The sequence below is a fragment of the Protopterus annectens genome, chromosome 1.part0 (assembly GCF_019279795.1).
Source record: "Protopterus annectens isolate FY-2018-M chromosome 1.part0, PAN1.0, whole genome shotgun sequence".
NCBI classification, from domain to species: domain Eukaryota; kingdom Metazoa; phylum Chordata; order Ceratodontiformes; family Protopteridae; genus Protopterus; species Protopterus annectens.
Window position 1 is genome coordinate 740,714,778 of NC_056725.1, and position 21,273 is coordinate 740,736,050.

The following is a 21,273-nucleotide window of genomic DNA, read 5'->3' on the forward strand; positions in this document are numbered from 1 at the left end:
CCATGACCCTGGAAGACAATGAAACAATATGTGTCAGCAAGTCAAGTGGCACACTTAACATTCTAAAGTACAGATATCAATTAACTGCCATATATAGCAACCTATTGGCTGTCAAAGGATACACACTTTCAATACCACATATCAGTACTCAACCCACAACTGTCAGACAGTGCCTGGCACACTCTATATATCAAACCATGTTTTGCACAGCAACAAAGATAAACCAGTATGTAAGACTATACAACAGTACATGGCACACTGTATGTGACACAATGCACCACCTAGCCACAGGGGGTATATATTAAGCTAATGCATAACGTAACATGTAATCCATTGCAATGATTGTAAAGTCCAGTTACAGTATTACCAGTATACCACACTAGTCATTGATGGCAAACCCCTGCCTAACATATGTGCTCATTCGTTAATATAGGTGGCATACTGCTGTACTAGACTATACATTTTGCTAGATACGCACCTGTATCCTGTAACACACATATGACCGAGGCCATGGTACTGGCATGCACACACACACACATCATACATACATACCAGACACAAAGGTATGGCAACCCACATGACCTTTATCTGTGTACCATACAGTACTGTGTGTAAGTAGTTACAAGACCTTATGCCTGAGGTATGTCATCTGTGAGGACTACGGGGAACAAATAAAACAGTGGTTCCAAGATATGTGGACATACACCATACTGTGCTGTTTAGACATACAGCTTCAGGTAGTAATACAGTTCATTCAGGGGTTGGATTCACCAGCAGTACCACTCAATAAGCATACATGTGCTGCTGTTGCCTACAATGGGACACCCCAGTCGGCACCAACAGACTACATCAGACCATCTGGCATACTGTTTTTTCTGCCTAGTAATAGCATACACATCTTTTGCTGGGATCACAGCTAGGACACATAATACCATGACAGAAACAGTTTCCCACTTAGCTATCACACATATACAGAACTCTGACACATTCACCAACACATTCACCATCACACTCAGTCAACCTCACATAGCAATTATTGCAGCAAGTACATGTGGGTGTGTATCGGTTCATAGGTAGGTTATAGGCTATTGGCCATAGGACCTATAGATGTCTAGCCATACGCTACCCTGGTCTTTGACACACAGGTAATTTCATTTCACATGGCCCTGTCAAGCAGAGCCACAGACGTGATTTCCAGGGTGTATTTCCTATCTCCCATACAATTATCAGGATTATATATGACGACTGCTAATTAGGAGCTTTGTTTGCTATTCATAGGTGGTTTGTTCCAGAGTATGGGATATCTCTGAGATAGGGCTCTATCCCTCCAGCATGTGCTGTTTATTGAGGTTACAAGGTTTAGGTCCCTAGAGGATGTAGCTCGTAGGGATTGTGATCTGTTTACGTGGAGCATGTCCAACAGCTCTGGGTTTCATATAGCTTTGCATGTTAGGCAGAGGTCACCTCTGGGTAGGCGGTATGCAGCACAGTCTAGCTGTGGTTTTGTGAGACGGTCTGCATAGGGCATCTGTTTGAGGCCGGTATTACTCTTTGTGAGGTATGTCTGTGTCCTTTCCAGTTGCTGTAGAGGTACATACCACATGGAGCATTGTACTCTATACTGGGTTTTATGTGTGTGGAGTAGAGGAGAACACTGACCTATATTTCTCTGTATGACACACCTTTTGTGATGACGTGTGCCACATAGACAGATTACATGACTAGTGCGGCACTTTGACTATCAAAGGGGAGACTATTGTCCACCTGTGTCCCATGGTCTCTTATCACATCTTCGGTGTTAAGTAGACTACCACCTATGTGGTAGTTAATGGGTACTGAGTTTTTGCAAGAAGGTATGCCAATGCAGTGTCAACATTGAGCTTGAGTCCATGGCTTTGTCACCAGGCAACTGTTGCAGTTAATATGACCCTGTCTCTCTCTCTCTCTCTCTCTCTCTCTCTCTATATATATATATATATATATATATATATATATATATATATATACACACACTCACACATACATATAAACATCCATTGGTTTACATATAGATATACATATAGGCACATATACAGTCCACCTTTCATGGTGGGAATATCAAGTATGGGAATGTTGTGAGGTATACAGTTATGTAATAATATTGCACAGTGTTGTGCGGAATGCATTGAAGGTGTTCTCAGCCCATGTAGCTTTAACAGGCCTCACTGGCTGCAACACTGCAAACCTGACGAATCATACTCACAGTGTTTAACCACCACATGTCATATACCAGCACTGTATAGTTCAGTACTAAGCTAACTGCCCTTGCAAGCCATTGTAAGCCTAGCCAATTATCCCTTGTGAGGATCAAACCCTGCACCTTGTGTTTGTAATGCAAACACCTTAACCATTAGGCCACCTTCTGAACCTGCTGTCTGGTTTGCCACACACTACAACCTACATAGAAATATGCACATAACAACCTTCAACAACATATATATATATATATCCTGCTTTTACAAACAGTTGCAGTATGTCCCTTGCTCTATGCACATCTACAGATGCTAATATATCTGACACAGACAGATCTCTCCATATGTGTGTGCCATACACACACAAGGACCACACTGTTGTAAGTCCATGTACCTCACGGCTGACCCGTTGGGCCTTGCTGCAACATGAACAGGTGTCACATGTGAGCACACAGTAATATTAGAGGGTGTATATATAGCTGCAAATGCTAAATTAGCATACTAGCCTGGTACAGCTGTTGCCAATGCTAAGCTAAATGTTAATATGACTATCATGCATTTGTTACTCTGTCACATCCATGTTTACATAACTGTATGCGCTACTCCCCCAAACAGACGGATCAGATGTTTGACATTTAATGCTGAACTACATATGTCACAGTCATATCCCACTGCACACAGCTACACACTGATTTCTCCATGGCAGTAGTTATGCAGGGCATCTGTGCATAGATACGTACTGCTGCCACATATGGATGATTCAAACTATGTAGAGTACTCTTCAAAAACTTCTACTACATGCCAGTAAATACATATCTGTTTCATACCTTTCCTTTTTATGTGTTTGTAGTAGTCAGTTCCGTGTGTTTTATACACTTTGTTTTGTTTATAACTTATTTTTTTTTTCAAAATATTTTTTCAATATATTATATTTTTCAATATATTATTTTTTCAATATATTATTTTTTTTCAATATATATTTTTTTCAATATATATTTTTTTCCAATATATTTTCTTTTATATCTTTTTTGTTTCCTGTTGCTGTTGCTGTTGTCTGTGTCTCTCTGTGTCACTCTGCAATTCTCTCTCTCTCTCTCTCCCTCTCGCTCCGTATCTGCAATGAAATGATTGCATGTGTGGACAGCTAGTACAGCCTGCTTTTATAGGTATCTGCACATGTGCATGTGATGGCCTCTGTACCAATTGTTGGCCACCATTTGCCAATTGCATGCAGCCTGCTGTGTGGTACTTGCAGTACTCACTGTCAAAGCAACCAAATGCTATAAATTGCTAGGTCAGGTAGGCATAGCCCTTTCAGCTTTCCAAAATGGGGACCATGCTTGTTTGCTGTGGACACCGTTGTGTAAGTCAGAAGGTTGGTGTACTTCTTATATCTGATGCTAGGGGTGTAGCCAGTGATTTGAATGTTGTACTCAGACCTGAATGTTGCCACTTCCAGTACACAGTTGTCATTGTAGAATTGTACTCACTCCTACAAATGCTAACACAAGATACATGGGAGTATGTAGCTTCTTTTCTACTTATACAGTTAGCTGCCATACATGCATAGTTATTGAGATGTTTTCATTTGGCACATGAATTGTTTGTGAATTGCTATACTGTGGATATTAATGTATTCACTTCTGCACAGTTTGTGGGGTTTTTTTGCTGACATTAGCACAGGATGCTCATGAAAACTGGACAGTTCCAGTACTGAGTATGCCTACCTACATCCTTGCTGGACCTTGAACACACAGGTATTTTGTACATTTGGGTGGGGATTGTCCTGCTATGGTACTGTGTGGAGGTTGTAAAGTGCTGCTGTAACATTATTTACTGCTAAAATGGCTGGTTCTGTTATCTCAGTCATGTAATGCAATTCCACAACAACTGCTGGTAAAGTTCCACAGAACAGGTTTTGTGTTATGGCATTCCTATCCTACCTTTACATTCACTCATTCTGATGCAAGATATATATATATTTCAGCAACAACCTGCTGTATATCTACTGTGACTTAGTGGTACTTCATGCAGTCTAGTGTGTCCAAGGTGCGGGGTTCGAGACTGACGTTTGTGTTTTATTTTGCTGCTGAGCAGAACAAGGCCCCTCACATGCAGGGTGACTAAGGCACTTTTAAGCAGTTGTAAGCGGGTTTGCGTGGGTTTGCGCAATGCTTAGCAATACTTAGCTAAGTGCATACAAGCGCACACTCGCACAAACCCGCTATCTACTGCTTACAAGTGCTTACTCCCGCTAACCCCCGCGCTCATTTCTTTGAAAGAAAAGAAAATGGGGAGATAGGAAAGTGGTGAAAAAGGGGCACAAAGACGGAAAGACAGTAGGGAAAACAGCTTGGGATGTGCAGGATGGGTGAAGGGATTGTCCATAGCTGCCCATTTCTTTAACAGCAACAGCTGTGCATATTCTAGTAATTTGGAGGGAAATTTGAAACCTTCCACCCCTGAGAGAGGGGTGAGGACAATGAAGTATGTTGTACTGCCAATTAAATTTCAGTTTATATGTCAAGCGGACATGTGTGCAAAATGGGGAGCTATGTATGGGGTGTAATTTTTTTGTGGGAGCAGATTGACCATTTTTTTTTCAGGTGAGAGTGGAATGTGGGGTAGGGGAAGTAGGTATATTTTGGGAGGTAGGTTGGGGAGGTAAACAGACAAGACAAACAAGATGCATACAGGGCCAGAATATGACACATGGGGTGGGTGAACACCATTGATGGGGAAGGATGTTTGGAAATCGCAAACCCATGAGCCCACAGATGGCAACAGTGGAACTGAGATCCCAGCTCATGGGCAGTCATCACTGCATCTTCACAACCCGAAGGGTGGCTGTGCTGGGGGCTACATAGGAGGGGCAGGCTCACCCATGAGTCATGCCACTCTTGCCTCAAGCTGGCATAGATGATCAGTGACTGAACACTCGATCTCCCTACTCACCACAGCCCGGACTGTTCGCAGGGTTATAGGTGGCCCTCCTCCAGCCATGCTTGCATGGGGGGATGAGCCCCATCCCCTGCAGCACTTCCAACTGAAGGTGGCACAGGACCAACAGAGGAGGAGGTCCCGGGCTGGGCACCGGACCTGCTGGTGCCAGGTACCATCGCCAGCTGAGGTGGGACAGGTGGGTTCGCTGGGACTGGCCTTCCCATACGTTCTATGTTTAGGAGTATTTAATGACAATATGGGTTAGTAATAGCCAACAGCATTCCAATTTAGTTGTAACAGCGTACAGTAGTATTCCCATTAACCCAACACACCAGAATTCCAACAGTTGAACAGCAAGCATAACACATGCATATATAGAACAACAGTGGACATTCCAACAGCATGCAGGATTGATTGGTGGCAACAGGCCACCAAGATTGTGGTATGTGAACCAGGCACATGCATCAACGTAAATACAGATATTTCTAAACCAATAGTACATATGTCCCAACAAATGTTATGAGATTAGACGTACCCATTGAGGTGTGGAACTGCATTGTTTATGCACATACAGTAGGGTGTAAAAAGATACCTCCATTAACAACTTATATATTCTTATAGTTTACACTACATTCCTATTGACTGCAGTTATATATCCCCTACATGTCTTATTACACTAGGCAATGCCCGTTAAATTGTGAAATGGGTTTTGCTAGTTCTTGATATACCTGACCTGTATCTGACATACAAACTGTCCTGGATGCAGATGTTACTGCTACATATTTATATATTTCATTTATATTTATATATCTACATATCTGGATGTGTTCAGGTGACATTATCAGGTATATGTTAACAGCTCCCTACATTTCTAGCAGCACACTGACATTTTTGGGGAACACAATAACAAGCTACTCATGTGCCAGATTAACCTGCACATGCCGGCCATGAACCGACAGTTGAGGACTGTATATATGTTTAACAGCTACTGGCACTCCCTTCATCCACTTTATATGGGCCTACCCATGTGTGGGTTGACTGCGCTTAATACAACAGTACTATTTCTATAATGCAAGGGTACAACATATCGAAGAAAGTGACATGGACACACTACAGGAATTATACCTTTATTAATTACATTACCCACTTTTCTAGTGGCTCTCTCATTTATTTGATATATCAGTGCATGCAGAGGTCTTTTATTCAAGACATATTATACCTTTATTAATGGGTTACAACACATTTTCACGCTGTCTCACTTATTTTATATAACAGTATATGCAGAGAACTTATTCAACACTCTTTTTCAGGCTCTCTCACTACTTTTATATATCAGCACATGCAGAATAATTACTAACCTGCCTGGTGGTGCAGCCTTAGCAGCCTATCTGCATAAGCTTGCTGATTCGCAGCATGGACACCTGCAGCTGTGAAGTAAATGAAGGGATATTGAGACATACATATCATTAATATAGACTACTATAGCAATTCTTACATACTTCATTCCATGGCTACATACTCAGTAGTGGGGAATTTTCCATTTCACGGGCCTCTTGTATCCACTGGTTCAGTCGGTCCTCCTTGCGTCTCTTCACGTCTGAGTAGTGGTGTCTGACCTGCTCACCAGTCCATGGGATGCCTATGGCACTGGTGAGATCATGTGCTAGACAGTTCCAGGCTTGCGCTTTGTACTGAGTGCCCTGAAACTGGCCCTGCAGGAGTCTTGCATCATGATGATGGACGAGGAGCCAAACCATTACTTTTGACTCCTCAATGCCCCACCGTTGCGCTCAAAAATGAGAGCCCTCTCCAACACCAGCCATTTTGTCTGCAGATGGGAGCTACAACCAGTTATGCCAATTATTCCCACCTCTGGAGCTTAAATATGCCTCATTTCTCACACTTATTTGTGATTGGCCGGATTTGAAAAATCTCAGCTAAAAAGCCTGCTTAGCAATGGGTAAACTTCCATTGATATATATGAGTGTGTTGGAAACGCATCCATATGTAAAGCTGTCATGGCTTAGTGGTTTAGTACTGTGATAATGGTGCACAGTATCCTGGGTTCGAGGCCTGTCATTGCTTTTTATTTTACTACTGACCAGACTGGCTAGGAGGTGTGGCTGTGTTTAGCCAACTTTGCTCAACTTTGCCTAGCGTTGCTCGACGTTGCTCTACGTTGCCCGACGTTGCCCAACGTTGTGCTAGTTAGCGCGGTGCGCAGCTCCACGTGAACATGTTTTGTTTGCGCTAATTGGCGCGATGTGCAGCTCCGCACAAAGCCATTGTGCAAGTTAAGGCAGTGCTAAGCTATGAGAAATTATACTTAACTGTGCTTAATACTAGTAAACTTTGCTTAGCAGTGCTTCACATTGCTTAAGATACGTTACTTATGCATTTATCAGTATGCATGACCATTCCACCTTCTTATATATATATATATATATATATATAAAATATCGTTCACTAACACATAGGCCATTTCAATGCATTTTACTAAAATTTAAAAGGTAAATGTCAGGAATTCTTATTAAGCACACATTTCCTACAGAAAATAGGAAGGGGAGTAGCAGGACTCGAACCGGGAATGCCTCTTCTTTGTACGAGGGCTCTACCACTACACTATTGCTATTTGGCTTAATTTGCATATAAGTAGTTTATTATCCTCTTCGATGTCTACACTGCTAACTGTAGCTAAGCAATGGGCAAACCTGCGCATACACTCGCAAATACGGACAGCTATATTGGGAATAATAAAAAAAAAAGGAAAGCTTTACATTTTAAACTTGTACAGGGATTTAGAATGTGGGGGAGTGTAGTGTTGGGTATGTAGACATTTGAGCGGACTCGCTCATTTCAGTTGACATTTGCAGTTTAGGCACTTGCAGGGGTGTGGATATTTGGACTGCTCGGCAGTCTGACACGCCCCCCTGCACTCGTGCATGCTCCATGTTAGCCTTAGAGTTGAGTCTGTGCGCCCTCATGAATATGCATGATGCGCTGACGTCATACTCTTAGACTGCAGTTTCCGAGTAAGACTTAGTGGAGGATTAGTGAATCTCGGCCAATATAAATAAATATTATACAAACAACAATTAATATCTCTTTCCTTCCACTAGCAAGGGGCCAAATATCAATACAGTCATGTTTGCAATATTGTAACCGTTAAGAGTAAATGTTCTAATACTTTGTATGTAGCATGGTTTTGAAATTATTAATGCAAATATGAGCAAGCAATATTTATTTATTTATTTATTTATTTATTTTATTTTTACATTTCTTAACTGTGTTAGTCTGACTGGGCCCAGAGAGCCCTTTTTCAGTGGAGACCCTAGGAGAAAAGCTCCAGGAAAGTAATTAAAAAAATAAGAAAAAAAACTAGCAATTCAAGTTGTAAGATACTTAACAGTACAAAAAAAGAGAAACAAGAGTATACAACATGAATATTTACAAGGTAAAAGTACAGTATTTTGGAATGCAGTAGCAATATGTTTGAGAAATTTGGTTTGCATTAAGTTATATACAAGGAACATAGCAATGCTTACAATAAAAAAATATGTAATATACAATTCAGAGTAACATCATGACATAGTACAACAAAGGTGCAGTTAATAGCATAGGTGCTAACTGCAGAGAGAGTAATATGTGTATACAATTTAGAAAGGAAATACCAGGCAGATATGTTAATTGGAAGAAGAATAAAAAATCATTAGGTAATTTCCTGACAAGTACAGATCCATGCATGTTGGAAATTAATTTTTAGTTGTTTTTTGAATTTGTCACTTTTGGTTGTGGAGCAAAGGGATAATGGAAGTTTGTTCCATGAGTATGCAATTGAATGACTGCAAAGTATTTTTCCAATATTTTTATTTGGGTTGTCCACCTGCAGAAGGTTTTGTTGTGTGCTTCTGAGGTCACGATTGGGTGTGTAGGGTGTAATTATGGATGTAAGGGCAGGGCAGGAGTTGGGGCTATTTAGGATGTCATGTGCAATTTGTAGTTGTGATATTTGAAGCATGTGGGGGAGCTAAGGCCATCTTAAGCTTTTTAGGGATATACAGTGATGTGATTTGTAGCTATTACTGGATGCGAATCTGGCTATCATGTTATAGGTGGTTTGTAGTTTGGTTAAGAGATTATTTTGAAGGTTAGTAAGTATGGGAGCAGCATACAGCAGGGATGGTAGAATAAATGTTTGAGCCAGTATAGGTCTAGATTTGTTAGGTATATATTTGCTGTTGCAGTATAGAAGACCTAGTTTTTGCCTGGACTTTTTGATACAGTTTAAAATTTGTAGGTCAAATTTTAATTGGTCGTCTATAGTAACGCCAAGCAATTTGGTGTTTGAGTTGGTAGTGATAATTGTATTATCTAAGGATGAGATGGTGAAGGTGTCTTCAGCTGGATTGAGTTTTTTGGAAGGAAAAAGAGAAGCTTGTTTTTGGGGGGTTGAGAAGCAGGTTGTTTTCAGTTAGCCATTGTTCTAGTAGGTGCAGAGATTGTTGAGTAACAGTGTGGAGATTTTGCATATTGTTGGAGGTGTTAATAATTGTGGAATCATATGCGTACTGTGTTAAGGTAGAGTGGGGTCAGGGGACATGTAGGTTTTTTTGTAAATATATTAAAAAGTAAGGTGACCAGGATAGAGCCATGGAGAAACCTGGTCTTAACAAGATGGAAAGGGGAAAAGGATGTTTGCCATCTGGTAGACTGATATCTCTTTGACAGGTAGCTGTTAAACCAGGAGGCAGTGGAGATAGAGAGTTGTAGGTGGAAAGTTTGTGTAGGGGGATGGGACGGGAAACAGTATCAAATGCTTTGGATAGGTCAAGGAATAGAGCTGATATGAGTTTATTATTTGACGTTTAGAGGTGCCAGTAGAATGTAACTACAGAAACACCTGGAGGCTTCTCTTGGTTGTAATGAGTTAACATAAACTGGTCTATCACAACCTTAAAATACTATTTATTGGGTAAGAAATGTATGTTAATCACTGACCATATCCTCTTTGCATTAGTTATACCATCAGAAAGGTTGCAAAACCAAAAGTGTCTGGATGGACTTTGACCTTCCAGCCTTCCAGTTTTAAGATACAGCATCGACCAGGTTACGGTTGCTTTCATGAAAACACTCTGTCTATGGATTAAATCCCACCTGATATTGCTTGAACTGCTGCTTCTGGGCAGGTGGGGTTTACATATGTAAAACTCTGAAACTGCAAACACACAAACAAATGACAGAAAGGCTCCACTGAAGAAGAGTAGTGTCCACAAATTTATTGAAGCACTTTTCATTCAAGTACCATACAGAACTTCATAAAATTTAAAGTACAAAGCTTCTTTAATAACAATTCAGACTTGACATGGGATGTGTTGTTGACCTATAATCAAGCACATCTTCTTAATTGCATTTAAATGCTTAAGTTAGACTTGACCCTATGCATTCTGAATCTGTCTTGGATTTCCTTGTTCCTGAAGAATCCTATAAATAAGTGCACTGGTTTAAAAATGTGTTTGTTTAAAAAAAACAAAGTGTGCACACATTTACACAAGAATAGTGATAAACAACATACATTCCTTGTTAAAATGTTCCTTAAAAACTAAAGTTTGATCTGTTTATCTTAGCAAGCTTTTAAGTTTTAATAAATAGAGCAAGCTTCATTCAAGCTTGGATATGTAAAGGCATTCAGTTTGATTTGCCATATCAGCTCTAATTTTACCAACAACAAAGGAAAAAGGACCCCCTCTGTTATCTGGTTCAACTTTGTCAATACCTCCAAATTTAACACTGTGGTTCTCAAATTCTAGTATGTCCTTAGCCAGAGCATTTTCTGTTCTAGCCCTGATGATGCTGTATATATGTTCATATAGCCACTCTTTTAATTTTCTATCAGTCTTCCTGACATAAAAAGCTGGGCATTGTTGGCAATGAGCTAAATAAACTAATTTAGAATTACGGTTAAGTTTCTTGTTTACCTTATATTTTTGTTGTCTAACCATGAATGTTTGACCCACATCTGTGTGTTTACAGTAGGGACAACACTCACATCTGAACATCACTTGTAGTCTAGTATTAGTCCTTTTCTTGTGCTCCAGTAGGCTTTTTAAATTGTGTCCTCTTTTAAAGTTTACCTGTGGGTGTTCACCTATTTTTGTACAAAACTTGAGTTCACCCATTATTAGGGACCAGTTTTTACATAAGATTTCCCTTATACTGTGTGCATCCATGCTGAATGGTGTTATGAAACTGACCGTGTAGTTGGTGTTAGGAAAATTGCTTTCAGTTCTTAAACTTCCCTCATGGGGTTCCTCTAAAGTGGGCTCTAGTGTTGTTTCAGGTAGTTCACTATTAAGGAGTGGTTAGTACATTCCCCTGTGGTCTTCACCTCATCTTGTATGTCTTTTCCTTAAAACTTCGCATTCAAATAAAAAATCTCCCTCTAAAGTGACCATCCTTGCAGCCCTCACTAGTTGGCCTTTGATGACTGACTTCTGATGGAAAGTGTATGAACTGGAAAAATGTAGGAAGGCATTTGAGTAAGTTGCTTTCCTCTAAATCCTTGCTATGTATCTTTTTAGGTTTCTATCTTTTTCCAGTTCTATATCTAAGTAAGCCATTTTTTTCAGTATGGAAGTTATATGTAAATTGGAGAAAGCTGATAGTGCTGTTAAAATAATTAACCAGTTCTTCAGCTATAATTCTGTCACCTTTAATGATCAAGAAAATATCATCCAAAATCTTGTGTGAAAAAATATTTGGTTATCAATTTGACTATTCTTACTGATGTACTCTAATTCCCAATGGGCCATTACTAAGTTTGCAAAACTGGCCCCACAAGGTGAACCCATGGCCACCCCTACTTTCTGTAAAAAGAATTCATCCTCAAATATAATATAGTTGTTTGTTAGTATTATATCTAGTAGGTCCTCAACTAGATGTATTTCATTAAGAGGTGCACCTCTTAGTCTCATCATTCTTGAAACCCACTCTGTTCCTTCCAAATGGGGAATTGAAGTATATAAGTCCTTTACATCTACTGTGAGGAAGTTGTAGTTCTCTTCAAAGGATAAATCATTAATTCTTTTCAGGAAGGTCCATGAGTCCTTACAAATTTGGGGTTCCTGACAAATGCACCTTTTTAAAATAGAATCTGCATATTTAGCACATGGGTACATTATAGAATTCCTGGCATCTACCAGAGGTCTCATGAGTGGATTGGCCATGTTTTTATGGATTTTGGGGATTCCAAACAAAGTAGGAGTCCTTGGTGATGGCATACAAAAATAGTTATACAACATTACATCAATTTTAGCTTCTATAAATAGATCATTAAGGTATGAATTAATGCGTCTGTATGCCGTATTAAATTTGTTGAGTGAATTTTTAGTGTATGTTTCAGTCAGAAGCAGTTGTTCCATCCTGTTCTTGTAATCAGTTATTTCCAACAAAACCAACCCTCTCCCTTGTCAGGTTTCAGAACCTTCACATGTGCATTCTGTAACTCAAACAGAGCTTCCCTCTCAGTCTCACATTGTTACATTTATTTAATTTCCTACTGCACTGGTGCTGTTTATCTACAGTCCTCAGGTCTAACTCACATACATGCTCAAAAGTAGAAATAAGTGGATGTAATGGGGGGGGGGGGTTGTATATACTGGTTGTTTTAAATTATTCATCATTATTATACTAATTTGCCCCCAACAATATTAATAAATTCAGTTTTCTTGTAACTATTTTAAGGTCTAACACAGTACTAGATAAATAAAATTTACCTGAAGAGATGAACGTAAAGCCCTTTGCTAATAATTCAACAAGTTGTGGGTTAACCTTGTATGAGGAATAGTTATACCCCAGGATTCAGCAAGCTCTGAACAGCATGCAGGAATAGTGCAGGAGTTGCTGGAAGCAATAAGGCTGCCTAGAGATCCAGGAATAACCTCCCGGGATGTGCACGAGCGCTCCTGCACTATTCCTGCATGGACACAGCTCCTGTATACAAATTTCCCCATTTGTAGGTGAAAACCATGCAAATGAGGTGAATTTGTGATCCAGAAAGCTGGCAGCCGGCCATGCAGGACTAGTGTAATCTGCAGAAATGTCCTCAGTGAGTAACCGAGTTCATTTCTGCAAACTACAAAACTGAGCCATGACTGCTCCAAATAAACAAATAATGTGTAAAGCATGCCAAAGACCAAATATATGGCCATTGGCATGGAAAACAGTTCCAAAATTAAAAAAAAAAAAGTTTTATTTTTTGTTGGCCGATTTCAGCTGTTTAAGAGTAGGGCAGTGGCACGCAAACTGGATCAGCCTGAAAATTTAAAAAAAAAATTTAAAAAAGCATTCTATCCAAAATCACAATTTTGCGATTATACTCAATTGCAGTCAGAAGACAACAAGGCCAGTGAATAGTGGTTGCTAAGGGGGTAGGCTCAATGTCAGACTTGTAACTAGGCATTAGCAGGCAATCCTATGCAAAAGAGGGGAATGATACTAAATCCCAGATTCCCCCTCATGGCTAGCCTGCACCCAACAGTGTAGGTGCAGGAAGACCATGGTGCAAGCCTAAGAGCTACTTGACATTATAGATGGGTGTGTCAGGCATACTGGGAGCTTACTGAGTTGCTAAGCACTCTTTACATTGCCTAAGCAGGTGTGCATGCCATGCACCGTGTTTTAAACAAAAAAAAAGTAAACCAGGAAATAGCAACTCCATGCACATCTGAGCACTGTGTTTCGATGGTGTGCCTTGGGGCCTAAACAGGATGGCAATGGGAAGGGAAAACAGCAGTAGGAAGGTAATCAAGGAGAACTAGCATAGCTGGCAGGTGAAATGTATCAGAGTCAGCCAAATACACAGGCAGCAACCCAGCCCAGTACACTATAAACTATGCAAACACCCTTCCCTCTGGTTTTTCCCATAAACTCTACACCACCGTTGTACACAAGTGGGGAAATTTTACCTAACAAAAGCAACAAAATGATAAGAGCTGCATTAGCTCTCATAAATCAACATGTGGAAGAGGCTGAGAGTGGTGAAAATGAGAATGCTGATGACCAACCCACAGAGAAGGAGAAGACTACACAGACGGGCTACATGAGCTTGAGATAGTGGAGCACTATAGGGAGGACAGGGACCTCGTACAGCAAATTGTTGAGCTGTGCTGGCCAAGCCTCACACACAGAACCAACAGAGGGTAACCCATCCCAGTGGATACCAAGGTATGTGTAGGCCTAAGAATACTAGCCACGGGTACCTCCCAAAGGCCAACTGGGGATATCATGGGGATCTCACAGGCATCAGCATCCAGGGTACTCCACCAGTTCTTGGATGCCATGTCAGCACATGCCGGTGAGCACTTATATTTTCATAAAAGCCATGAGGCGTTGACCAGCAATATGTGTCTCTTCCACCATATAGCGGAATACCCTAAGGTAGTGGGTGCTATAGACTGCACGCACATACACATCAAAGCATCATCTAGTGAGCGGGATAGGGTCTACATGAACTGCAAGGGCTTCCCCTCCATCAACTGCCAGGTCATGTGTGATGCCCAGGGCATTATAATGAATGTGTGTGCTGGCTGCTCTGGAAGCTATCATGACTCCCACAACTGGTATATGATACAGCTGTACCAGAGATTTGCCAATGGGTACATCCCTTATGGTCACCTAGTGGGGGATGCTGGTTACGCATTGCAGCCGTGGCTGATGACACCCATCAGAAATGCACACACACCCGAACAAGAATTCCATAATAAGTCACACGCACAGACCAGAATCATAATAGAGTGTAAGTTTGGGATGCTCAAGTCATTGTTCCGGTGCTTGGACATATCCGGTGGAGCCTTGTAGTACTCAGCAGCTACATGTACCCAAATTGTCATCGTATGTGCCATGCTACACAATACAATCCTGTGGAAACAGCTGCAGCAGGAGCAGCACGGGGCAGGGCCACACAGCCCCCCACCATTGCCAAGGCCTGGACAGGCACAGGCTGAGAAGGAACAATCTGAGCCTGGCCCTGTAGGCAGAAGGAGGCATGCCCAGTATGCCCAGGCCTTGGAAAAGAGGCAACGCATAGCACATACTCTGACACGGTAGGAACCCAGTGAATGACGCCTCTCTCTGACTCACACATACAGTAAAGGGGATGCCAAACATGACATTACCTGTGCTTAACCATGTATAGGGAGTGTACTATGTTCATCTGACATAGCCAGCCCTCCAGCACCATCCTCAACACAGGAACAGCCACAATGTAAGTCACTCTCCCTATCAATTGCTGAATGGAGTAGTATATTTTGTTACTTGCATCTATGGTATGGATGTGAGCATGCAAGGTAATCGGGTGGCTGAATGGGATGCCAGCAGATAGTAGACACCTATAGTGGCAGCATGAAATCTGTAACAAATACTGGTGTCACCATAGTAGCCAGTACTAGACAAGGTGACAAAATCCACTGCAGGAAATGTGGTTGGCCAAATGTGTGTCCATAGGACACACACATGCCAGTCAAGGAGGCTCACATACCCAACAACAGTCTCAGCCAGTAGGACAGGTGTAGAAAAACACAAAGAAAGGCTGTGCTAAGGCCTATGATTGATGGCTATGGAGAACAACCCCCCCCCTCCAGACCTACACAGAGAGACTACAACAGGTCGGACAGTGGAATGTTAGTTCTGAAGGGTAAGAAGTCTGAAACTGAAATGTAGGTCAATAAAACCTAGGTAGTACACTGATATGCCTCTACTCTGCATGATAGTTCAGAATACAGAATGAAATGGAGTACCTGAAATACCAGTACAGTCATAGCAAATATGTACAGTTGTCAGGTGTGCCCCCCGCCCACAATCCTATGTAGAAGTGTAGTAATATGTATGTGTAGTTATAATAACAGTGAAGCACAGATTACCTGAGCTGGCCAAAGTAGCAGGATAGATTGTAGTATGTGTACAATATGCAGGGCTGTGTGTGTTAGGTTGGTGTGTGTTGTATATGGTGTGAGAGTGGTCAGCACGTAGGCATGGTGAGGTTTGTCCTGGTGGCCATTGGCCAGTACTGCCAATGACAGGGCAAAGTTCTCATAACTGCAGTGCCAAACACAATGCATCCCAGCAAAACCCATTGCAGCAGTAAGCTATTGTAATTGTTTGGATGTAATATCTGTCACCATCTGAAAGATGGCCATTGCATAAATGTGGGCCCAGACATACATACAGTACACAGGAGGAAGTGTATCAGACAGACACTGTATAATATGTTACTGTCAAATGGACACACCTTTGGAATTGTACATACAGGTTAGCAGCACATTAGTTAGGTTTGTAGTATGGAATACAGATGTCATCTGGCCAAACACTGGCAGACCACAAAGGTCACAGGTATTAAATATTCAGAAACTTCTGATGTCCCTGCACAAGCCAGCATAAGTGGAATGCCCCACATATATCTGTGAGTCAGAATCAAGTAGCATCCATAGCACACATGCACCCAGCTCACCACACCATCATCCACAGGTACCTCACAGGTCTTAACCCTGCTGTTGGGAAATAGCCACAGACTGCAACATGCTGAAGAGGTGTCCCATGCAGGTGTGTCTGTAGCTGAAAGCAGCACCCTACCGGAATCCACATCACCGAATCAATAATGACAGAAAATATTGACATTAACACCTTTTACACCTACCCTGTCACCCCAGGGGAATATAGTGGCTTGCAGTCCAGGACTGTAGGAGTGACACAATGCAACAGCCTGCTACAGCTGGCCTGCATCACTAACAAATGCCCTACAATCCTCTGCCAAATGCCTGTGTCTCACAGTACTGCCAATGTATGTTATGTCATGGACTCCCAAATAACAACATAACACAGTCCACAGAACCCAAATGCAAGGCCATGTCAAAAATCCCAGTAACATGTCCACTATGTCCTACTGCATGAACTGTGGACCAACACCAAATTACTGCTGGGATGAAGTGATAACTATAGGGAACTTATCAGATAATGTTCGCATAATGTTTGGAAGAGGGTAGAATAATAGAGGGGGGGTAGGAGCATGGACGCCATGGTGTGTGTGAAGTCTGAAACTCAGCCATGTGCACATACTATCCCTGCCTGCAAGCACAGGAATGTGTGGCTGTAAATCTGCTTGTAATCCACAATGTGAAGGGGTAATGTCCAGAATTATGACCCCTGCCTCTGGGTAACCTGTGTGAATCTGTACAGCTGTGAGGTATGGCCACAGCAGGATATGGCCATATTGTTACGTCGATGGATGTACAAGCATGGGATCCTCAGTCACCACTGTACCAAGGTGCAGAATTATTTACACAGACCCATCAGCAAGAGTCAGCAGCTTCCCCTCCAGAATGGCATGATTGTGCAAGAATATGTAGGCTAAAGACCACAATACTGGACACAGTTGCATTCACCCTGTGTTCCCCAGGAAATTACTGCAAGCAAATATGTATACCTGACAGCAGTTGGTGACATAAAACATCACAGTGTAAAACAGTACATATGTCTGAATATCTTTGCTAACACCAAAACCATGTAGCAGAAGTAGCACAGACACATATACCTACAGTAACCCACTATCCTTTGCCAATTTTGATCCCATATTGTCAACCAATCTACAGATATCCTGCAGAAATAGGTTGCTAGTTGTAGGTGTAGAACACAAAAGCCTGCACTGGAGTACAACCTACCTGGAATGGATTCACACATTCAATACAGAAGGTCATATTGGGCATGAGTCAACACTTACAGAAATGAAGCCCATATCTGACAACAACAGTGAACTATATATATCTGACAGTCACAGATGTTTGTGCACACACACTCCACACTACACACCAGTCATGCTTTGCGCACACATTGGATAAGAATACACACATATATCCAAGTACAACACAGTATAATAGGCCAAAATGACACATACATAGATGTGTGGAAGAGAGTGACAGACAGTGACAAACAGCCTCCCCATCATGAGGCCTGTCCCACCAGCACACATCCAATTGGCTAAAACCACATGATGTGCAAATGTCAATCACTGTAGACATTTGCCTCTGGTCTCCCTCAGCACTATAGTGTCTGTGGTGCTTGTGATAAATGTGTAATATGACTATACAAGTCAGTATTCCTCTAGCAGTTGTATACATGTACCTGTGAAATATAAACCTGTGTGTGCTTGAGTGGTGTATGTCTGCTTCCAGATGAATGGTTTATGGCCCATGCACACACACTACACTCCCCAGTGCCCTACTATGGCAAGCTTGCTGATGTCATTCAACTTGAAATACATCTTTGGTGAAAAAGTAGTTCTATGGCAGTTGTATACATGTACCTGTGAAATATAAACCTGTGTGTGCTTGAGTGTTGTATGTCTGCTTCCAGATGAATGGTTTATGGCCCATGCACACACACTGTACTCCCCATTGCCCTACTATGGCAAGCTTGCTGATGTCATTCACCTTGAAATACACCTTTGGTGAAAAAGTAGCTCTATAAGCTCCATGGCAAGTGCTATAATTGTGTAATACTATAGTGTGATGTACTAGTTAGGTAGACTTTCTAATCCCAGACACGGTAAGTGTGTGTGTGTGTGTGTGCGTGTGTGTGTGTGTGTGTGTGTGCGTGTGTGTGTGTGTGTGTGTGTGTGTGTGTGTGTGTGTGTGTGTGTGTGTGTGTGTGTGTGTGTGTGTGTGTGTGTGTGTATAGGGATCAATGCTTCTGAGGCCGTTCACAGTCACTAAAACCTCCATTGCCCTACTTTGGCAAGCCTGCTGATGTCATTCTCTTTGAAATACACGTTTGGGGAAGGAGTAGCCCAGGAAACTCCATGGCATGTGCTATAACTGTGTAATGCTATAGTGTGAAGTATTAGTTAGGTAGGAGTTCTAATCCCAGTCATGGCAACTGTGAGACTTGGTGTGTGTGTGTGTGTGTGTGTGTGTGTGTGTGTGTGTGTGTGTGTGTGTGTGTGTGTGTGTGTATGTGTGTGTGTGTGTGTGTTATCATTAGTATCCTGTGTGGAGGTAGCAGTGAGTGTGTAATAACAGGACACATTGTGGAGCGGGTTTTGCAAATTTCTTATGTGGTTGGCCTATTATATGTCACAATGTCTACCTTACAAGGATAACAGATGTCAAACAGCAGACAGGTTGGGGTAGACAATCCATACCCCTACATGTGACATCATGGCCTGGGAAACAATATAGGCAACCATTGCATTACCCAGAGAACACTCTCCCCCCACGTCTCATACACAAACACACTTGGCTTGGCAACAACCACTATGTTGGTAGTTTTCTGCATATTGCCCACAGATAGTAACTATGGTGTGATTGCAATGGACTACAGAGGACATGGCACCCTGTCCCATCCCCACAATAGGCAAATCATTGCATACATTGCTCCTTCGCTATGTTCTCCACTGGATGACTGCAACAACTGTAGAGTCAGCAAATGTAACCCACAAAGGACACACCATGCCTTATATGCATGCCTGTAAAGACAGATGCCACTGACACCAGTGAATACCTGTCAATGTAGGGGCAAGATCAACATGGTTTCCATTGCCAGTTCTCACCACATGGGGTCAAGAATGGCACATCTGATGATAACAATCTGTCTACACAACATGCCCCAGACACCCCAGGTACACTTCCACGTGTCACAAAACATGCATGTGGAAAGTGTGCACATCCCAGACACCATCCATGTTATGGAATATAGAAGACATACATGGCAAGCACTGCACAGCACTGGCCACCCACAATAATATCCCAGGTGAGTGGATGGTGAATACAATACCCACCTGTGTGGGCCAATCCAGACACTACATCCTTGAGCGCACTGCAGACCATTGTCATGTGGCCTGATGCCAAGGTGTACCCTTTACCTAGCCTTGTACAGCCTCCTGGCACAGTCAACCACTACACACCTGTGAAACAATGCACCCATGCATGTCAGTACTGCCAAACTGGTGTGTGTGTGTGTGTGTGTGTGTGTGTGTGTGTGTGTGTGTGTGTGTGTGTGTGTGTGTGTGTGTGTGTGTGTGTGTGTGTGTGTGTGTGTGTGTGTGTGTGTGTGCGTGTTTGTGCGTGTGTGTGTGTGTGCGTGTGTGTGTATGTGGAGTATAATGATTTGGATGCCATTCACACTCACTAGCCCTCCCATTGGCCTACTGAAGCATGCCTTCTGATGTCAGACACCTTGACATACCCTTTGCCCATATTTCAGCCTGATAACCTCTGTGGTGCATGTGATACCTGTGTATTACTGTAGTGTGACAAACTACTTAGTTAGAAGTCAAATCCTGTCCCTGCCAACTCTGATAATGTGTGCGAGTCCCTGAGAGAGTGTGGCTGTGTTGTACTTGACACGTGTTGTTGTGGACAGGCACATGTACTACACCTACCTTATCCCTCCTTTATCACTGTTGCTGATGTCACTCACCATCATATATACCTTTGGACAGCTCCCCAGCATGTAAGCTCTATGGTGCATGCAATAACTGCATAGACATGTAATAGCATTACATAGTCAGGCAGGGGTTTGAAACCCCATACTGGTAAGTGTGTGACACAAACATGCTTTCTTTTACTCTTCTACCCCCTCCCTGTCTTACTTTGTCTATGTCTGTCTCTCTCACTTCCTCTCTGGTGGATGTGGAGAAGTACACTTGATTTGCTTAGGCAGCAGATTTTGTTTTGTAAGTGATGCTCATGATCAGCTGATGGCCTGTGCATGAATTGCAGTCACCCACTAGCTGATTGCATGTAGAACAGCTATGGTAACATTCCCATACCCAATTGCATGGAAACACACTCCTATAACTAGGAACATCATGTGGTTGCTGGTCCTTTTCATTCACTGTGAGCAGGACTTCATGTCAGTGTTTTGCAAACAGCATCACAGATGGTAGCATACACTGTGGAGACAAGCCAACAAACAGGAGGGGGATGTTCCAGACATGACTAGGGAAAGTAAGTTTTGCTCTTTTGCATTTGGAGTACTGTTGGTTTAACAGAGTTTGTGTGGATAAGGCTGGTCTACATGATTTAATATCTGCCATGACAGTGTTATATGC